This window comes from Mesocricetus auratus, unplaced genomic scaffold, assembly GCF_017639785.1.
Source record: "Mesocricetus auratus isolate SY011 unplaced genomic scaffold, BCM_Maur_2.0 Super-Scaffold_100676, whole genome shotgun sequence".
Lineage (NCBI taxonomy): Eukaryota > Metazoa > Chordata > Mammalia > Rodentia > Cricetidae > Mesocricetus > Mesocricetus auratus.
Window position 1 is genome coordinate 97,901,775 of NW_024429266.1, and position 6,696 is coordinate 97,908,470.

Sequence of the window (6,696 nt, forward strand, 5' to 3'; positions counted from 1 at the left end):
CCTGGCCCTCCTGCCTCCACCACAGGCTTAGAACAGGTGTGAGCCGCCACACCTGATACCAGCTAGGATTTCTGGCTGATGTTCAAGTTCAAAGGTTCTGGGCGTGTTGGGCTGATTGCAGCCAACTGCCTTTTGCACAGGGAAGGAATGGTTGAGCAGTGTTCCCTCCCTCCTCTCTTCGCTGATGTTCAGGTCTCAAGAGGATACCTGCCTGTCAGCTCAGCACCCAGGAGGATGAGGCAGGGGAATCCCTGCAAATTCCAGGCCAGCCTGGGCTACACAGTAAGAACGCTTTTTAAAAAAGATTTTTAAATTTACTTTTTGCACATTCGTGTCTTGCTTGCATGTATGTCTATGTGAGGATGCCAGGTCCCACGAACTGGAGTTACAGACAGTTATGAGCTGCCACATGGGTGCTGGGAATTGAACCTGGTCCTCTGGAAGAGCAGCCAGTGCTCCTAACTGTTGGGGAAGTCTTATGTCAATAAAGCACTGCTGGCCAATAGGAATCTAGATAGGTGGGACTAGGAGTCCAGGAGGACTCTGGGAAGGAGAAACACAAGAGAGTTGAGAAGTAACACCATGGGGTAGGAAACCCAGAAACGTCTCCGGTAAGAGAAATACATAGATTAACAATTATGGGGTAATTACTTAAGTCAGAGCTAGCCAGTAAGAAACAAGCAAGGCCAACAGCTTCATAACTAATATAGCCTCCTGTGTGTTTATTTGGGACTGATGCGGCACTAGAACCAGGCTGGCGGGAAGGCTTCTCTCAAAGGAAAAAGCTTCTTTTTACACCTAACTGCTAAGCCATCTCTCCCTGCATAAAAACAAACTAAGGGTTGGAGAGATGGCTCAGTGGTTAAGATCACTGGCTGCTCTTGCAGGGGACCTGGAAACTGAACCCACATCCAGCATCTCTGCTGCCTGTAACTCCAGGTGCGGGCATATGTGGGGGTGGAGAAATCAAACACCCCCTTCTGGCCTCTGAGGGCACTGCACTCATGTAAACATACACAGACACACACACATCCTTAATAGTTTTGTTTTGTTTTGTTTTTTGGTTTTTGGAGACAGGGTTTCTCTGTGGCTTTGGATCCTGTCCTGGAACTCGCTCTGTAGACCAGGCTGGCTTCGAACTCACAGAGATCCACCTGCCTCTGCCTCCCGAGTGCTGGGATTAAAGGTCTGCACCATCAACACCCGGCCATCCATAATATTTTTTTCTCTAGTTTATTTATTTTTTTGGAGGGGGGTTTGAGACAGGGTTTCTCTGTGGTTTTGGAGGCTGTCTTAGAACTAGCTCTTGTAGACCAGCCTGGTCTTGAACTCACAGAGACTTGTCTGCCTCTGCCTCCCGAGTGCTGGGGTTACAGGCGTGTGCCTGACCCAGCCATAATATTTCTAAGAATCTTTTTTTTTTTTAGAGAAAATTAAGTTTTTAAAAAGAGGAGGGCTTGTTGGGCCTGCTGGCACATGCCTGTCACCCCAGCACTTGGGATGCAGAGGATGGGGAGTTCAGGGGCATCTGCCCTGAGGGGTCTGTTTTCTGCTCTGGCATGCATGTGAATGCAGGTCATGGTGCCTGTACCCCCTGCACTGGAGAGACACGGACACGAGGAGGATCCTAGGCTCACTAGCCAGCCAGCCAGTCTGCTGCAGGGTTCAGTGACAGCCCCTGCCTCAAAAAAGCAAGGTGGAGGGCTGGAGAGATGGCTCCTGGCTAAGAGCCCGCAAGGTGTCATCCTGAGAACTAAGTTCAGATCCTAGTTACTCATAACACAAGCCAGGGGCATCCGCAGGCGCCACTCTCCCCAGCTCTGAATGGGAAGAGACAGGGCCACTGGGGATTGCTTGCTTGCTGTGTGGGTGACGCACTGGCCCCGGGTTCTAGAAGGGAGGGATGGGAGAAGAATGATGGAAGAAGTTACTGACACTCCCTTCTGACCTGCATACACACAGAGTAATAAATAATATAACTTTTAAAACAAAAGAGGGCAGAGTATATGTCTCATGGCATGAAAGCACTTGTTGGCTGGGCAGTGGTGGCGGATTTCAAGGCCAGCCTGGTCTACAGAGCCAGGACAGGCTCCAAAGCTACCCAGAGAAACCCTGTCTCGAAACACAAACTTAACAACCAAGTGCTGGTTGCTCAAGTCTGACTTCCTGGTCCAAACCCTGAAAGCCATGTAAAGGTGGGAGGGGAGGACTCACCGCAACAGCTGCCCTCTGACCTCCAGCTAAGGCCTGCAGACCCCCACAGGCACATCACAGAAACACACACACACACACACACACACACACACACACACACACACACGTTTAGAGATGAGGAAGACGCCTTTAATCCCAGCACTTGGGAGGCAGAGGCAGGTGGATCTCTGATTCAAAAAGACAGAGGGGGCAGTGACAGGCCCAGAGGGGCAAGAGGCAATGAGCATCGTACATGCATGCATGTGCACACACAAACACACATACATAGGTGGGACTTTGTAACTGGACCCCATAAGCTCATAGGGAGTGGCACTATTAGAAGGGGCCGTCTTGTTGGAGGACGGTGAGCTTTGAGGTTTCCTATGGTCAAGATGGCACCCAGGGTCTCAGTCCACTTCCTGTTACCTTCTGATCAGGATGGAGCCAGCACCACGTCTGCCTGCACGCCACCATGCTCCCTGATGTCATGATAGTGGACTGAACCTCTGAACTGTAAGTGAGCCAACCCAGTTAAGTGTTTTCCTTATAAGAGTTGCCATGGGGCTGGAGAGATGGCTAAGAGGTTAAGAGCACTGACTGCTCTTCCAGAGGTCCTGAGTTCAATTCCCAGCAACCACGTGGTGGCTCACAATCATCTGTAATGAGATCTGGTGCCCTCTTCTGACCTACAGGCATGCATGTAGGAAGAACACTGCATACATAATAAAAAAATAAATCTTCAAGATAAGCAAATAAAGGTTAAAATTCTTAAAAAAAAGAGTTACATGGTCATGGTGTCTCTTCACAGCAACAGAATCCCAAACTAAGACAACGTGTATACATATGTATACACATAGGCATACAGTGCATATGTATATACATACACATCTCTATATGCATGTGTGTATATGCATGTACACACATACACATAAATACACACATGTATTCATAGATACATATATAGATACATACCTATGCATAATATGTGCATATGTACCGGTTAGTTTTGTATCAACTTTACAAGCTAGAGTCATTAAAAAAGCAGGAGCCTCATTTTAGGAAAGGCCCCCAAGAGATCCAACTCAATTAGTGATCAGTGTAGGAGGGCCCAGCCCACTGTGGGTGGAGCCATCCCTGGGCTGCTGGTCCTGGGTTCTATAAGAAAGCAGCTGAGCAAAAAAAAAAAAAAAAAAGGTAAAAAAAGCCGGGCGGTGGTGGCGCACGCCTTTAATCCCAGCACTCGGGAGGCAGAGGCAGGTGGATCTCTGTGAGTTCGAGGCCGGGCTGGACCGATAGCCTCCAAAACAATACAGAGAAACCCTGTCTCGTAAAAACCAAAAAAAAAAAAAAAAAAAAAAAAAAAAGCAGCTGAGCAAGCCATGAGGAACAAACCAGTGAGCAGCTCCTCCATGGCCTCTGCATCAGCTCCTGCCTCCAGGGTCCTGCTGTGTGAGTCCCTGTCCTGACTTCCTCAGTGATGAACATGCATGCATATACATATACATATATACACATATGTATATACATGCATACATACATATATACACTTTTTTGGGATGGAACACAGGGCTTTTGCAGATTCTAGGCACGGACTTGCTACTGAGCTGCATTCCAGCTCTATTTTTGTTTTTATGGATTTATTTATGTATTTTTTGTTTTTTTTTTTTTTGAGACAGGGTTTCTCTGTGGCTTTTAAGGCTGTCCCGGAACTTGCTCTGTAGACTAGGCTGGCCTTGAACTCACAGAGATCTGCCTGTCTCTGCCTCCCGAGTGCTGGGATTAAAGGTGTGCACCACCAACGCCCAGCTGGATTTATTTTTTGAGACAGGGTCTCATTATGTAGCCCAACCTGGAGCTCTCTATGTAGCTCAGGCTGGTTTTAAACTCACAGAGATTCCCCTGCCTCTGCCACCAGAGTCGCATGTGCCACCATGCCAGGCTAAGATTTTACTTTATGTTTTTGTATCTCATTTATTTATTTTCATTTGAATTTATCTTTATTTTACTTGTGTTTTGTTTGTTTTGTTTTGTTTTCCGAGACAGGGTTTCTCTGCATAGCCCTGGATGTCCTGGAACTTGCCTTGTAGACCAGGTTAGTCCACCTGCCTCTGCCTCCGGAGTGCTGGGATTAAAAGCATTCACTATGATTGCCCCGCCACTTAATTTTTTTTTTTCGAGACAGGGTTTCTCTGTAGCTTTGGAGCATGTCCTGGAACTCGCTCAGTAGACCAGGCTGGTCTCAAACTCACAGAGATCCGCCTGCCTCTGCCTCCCGAGTGCTGGGATTAAAGGCGTGCGCCACCAACGCCCGGCTGTTTTTTTTTTTTAATTTATTTTTCAAATGGCATTTCATTATGTGGTCTAGAGAATTCATCTCCTCCTCCCTCAGCATTTTTCTTTTTAACATAGTCATATTTTGTTTTACCTGAGTGGGAAAGACGGAACCAAAGTCCTCAGGGATGTGTGGCAGGCCTTGACCACTGAACCACACCTCCACCCCTAATGAATATTTACTGAGTGCTAAGTACTGTTCCTTCTGCTGAATCGTGCTGTAAATAAAGTGCAGAAATACTGACGGTTTTCTGGGCTGGGGCATGCTTCAGCCATAAAGTATCTGCATAGAGTACCCCGGTGAGGGGTTGGGGCATGGTCAGGGGTGGAGCCCCATCTAGAATCTCCTGGTGAGACACTCATCCCCATCACTAACACCTCAGAGACACACACAGAGAATTCTTATATCCCAGTACTTGGAAGCCTGAGGCAGGGGGATGGTATGTTGGAGTCCTTCCTATGTTACATAGTGAGGTAGGGGGACAAGCAAGGCCAGCCGGGCGGTGGTGGTGCACGCCTTTAATCCCAGCACTCGGGAGGCAGAGGCAGGCGGATCTCTGTGAGTTCGAGGCCAGCCTGGTCTACAGAGAGAGTACCAGGACAGCCTCCAAAACAATACAGAGAAACCCTGTCTGGAAAAACCAAAAAAAAAAAAAAGTAATAAATACAAAAAGGATTACTGCTGTAGGGTATGGAGGCAAAGCCGTGTTTGTGCTCAGAACAACTGGTTATCAACCTCCTTAAACCACAGGAGACCAGATAGGTGAATTCATAGGCCCAAGGTCACACAGTTTAGGAAACCGACAGAGTTCAAATCAGGTGGCTTGGAGTTTCTCCCTCAGTCCTGAGAACCCCACGTGTGGATGCCCCCAGTTTCCCTCACTCCTAGGTGACCTCTGCAGGAAGACAACTCACTCCTCATGGAACATTCCACAGGGCAAGGCCTCCAAGGGGGCAGAGCTGAGCCCCACGGAGATAGCCTCTGCTGGCTGCCTCGGATCCAGGGAGACATGCCCCAGGCGCTCTATGGGGACCAGGTGATTAGGTGTATTGGGTCAAGAGTTGAATCTGAAGCCAGTATGGGAACTCACTTCAGTATTAAGAAGGCTGAGACAGGAGGATTGCTGGTTTCAGGCCAGCCTGAGCTACATACACCATGACTGTCTCAAAGCACCATTTTTTAAAAACAAGGCAACCAGACTTTTGCCACCATTTATCTGTCTGAGAAATGGGAACTGTTAACCCTCTGCAAACTTATTATTTGGGGGGTTTTGTGGATGTGTTTAGTTGGTTCTTTTGTTTTTTGAGACAGGGTTTCTCTGTGTATGCCAGGCTGTCCGGGAACTCACTTTGTACCCCAGGCTGGCCTGGAACTCACAGAGACACCCCTCACATACACACCCCACCCCGGCTCCCAGTTTATTTGCCTTTGATGTCATTAACTTAGACCAGCCTCAGATTTACTATAGCCTTGGACTCTGGATCCTCCTGCCCCCACCTCCTAAATTCTGGGGTGACAGTTATGTGCCATCATCAACTGTGATGCCAGGCGTGGGACCCAGGGCTTCCTGCCTGCCAGGCCAGCCAGCGCCTTTTCAACGGAGTCCAGCCCTGGCCCTTTGGAGGTTGTCCTGGAGCTCACTCTGTAGGCCTGCCTCTGCCTCCCGAGTGCTGGGATTAAAGGCGTGCGCTCCCAACACACCAATTTTTAAAGTGCTATTTTATCTTACATGCATGAACATTAGCCTCGGAGCCAGAAGGGGGAGTCCGGTTCCTAAAACCAGAGTTGTGGATGGCTGTGAGCCACCATGTGGGTGCTGGGAACTGAATCCATGACCTCTGGAGGAGCAGTGGTTTTTTTTTTTTTTTTTTACCTTGTCTTTGGAGACCAGATATCACTATGTAGCCCAGTCCAGCCTTAAACTCTGCATCTCCCTGCCTCTGCCTCTGAGATTTGGGGTGACAAGTGCCTCCACCACAGCTGGCTCTGTGGGTGCTGGGGCGGACCTCAGAGCTTTGTGTGGGTGTTAGAGGAGCACGCTATACGGCTCTAACCAGCCCTGATTGCCACAGTATTAAAGTAGTCACTCTCCTCCTGTCTTGCTCCTCAAGGGCCGGCTTGGGTGGCCTCCTCCCTGCTCACTGTCGCCCAGCCCGAACAGCACCGCCCCC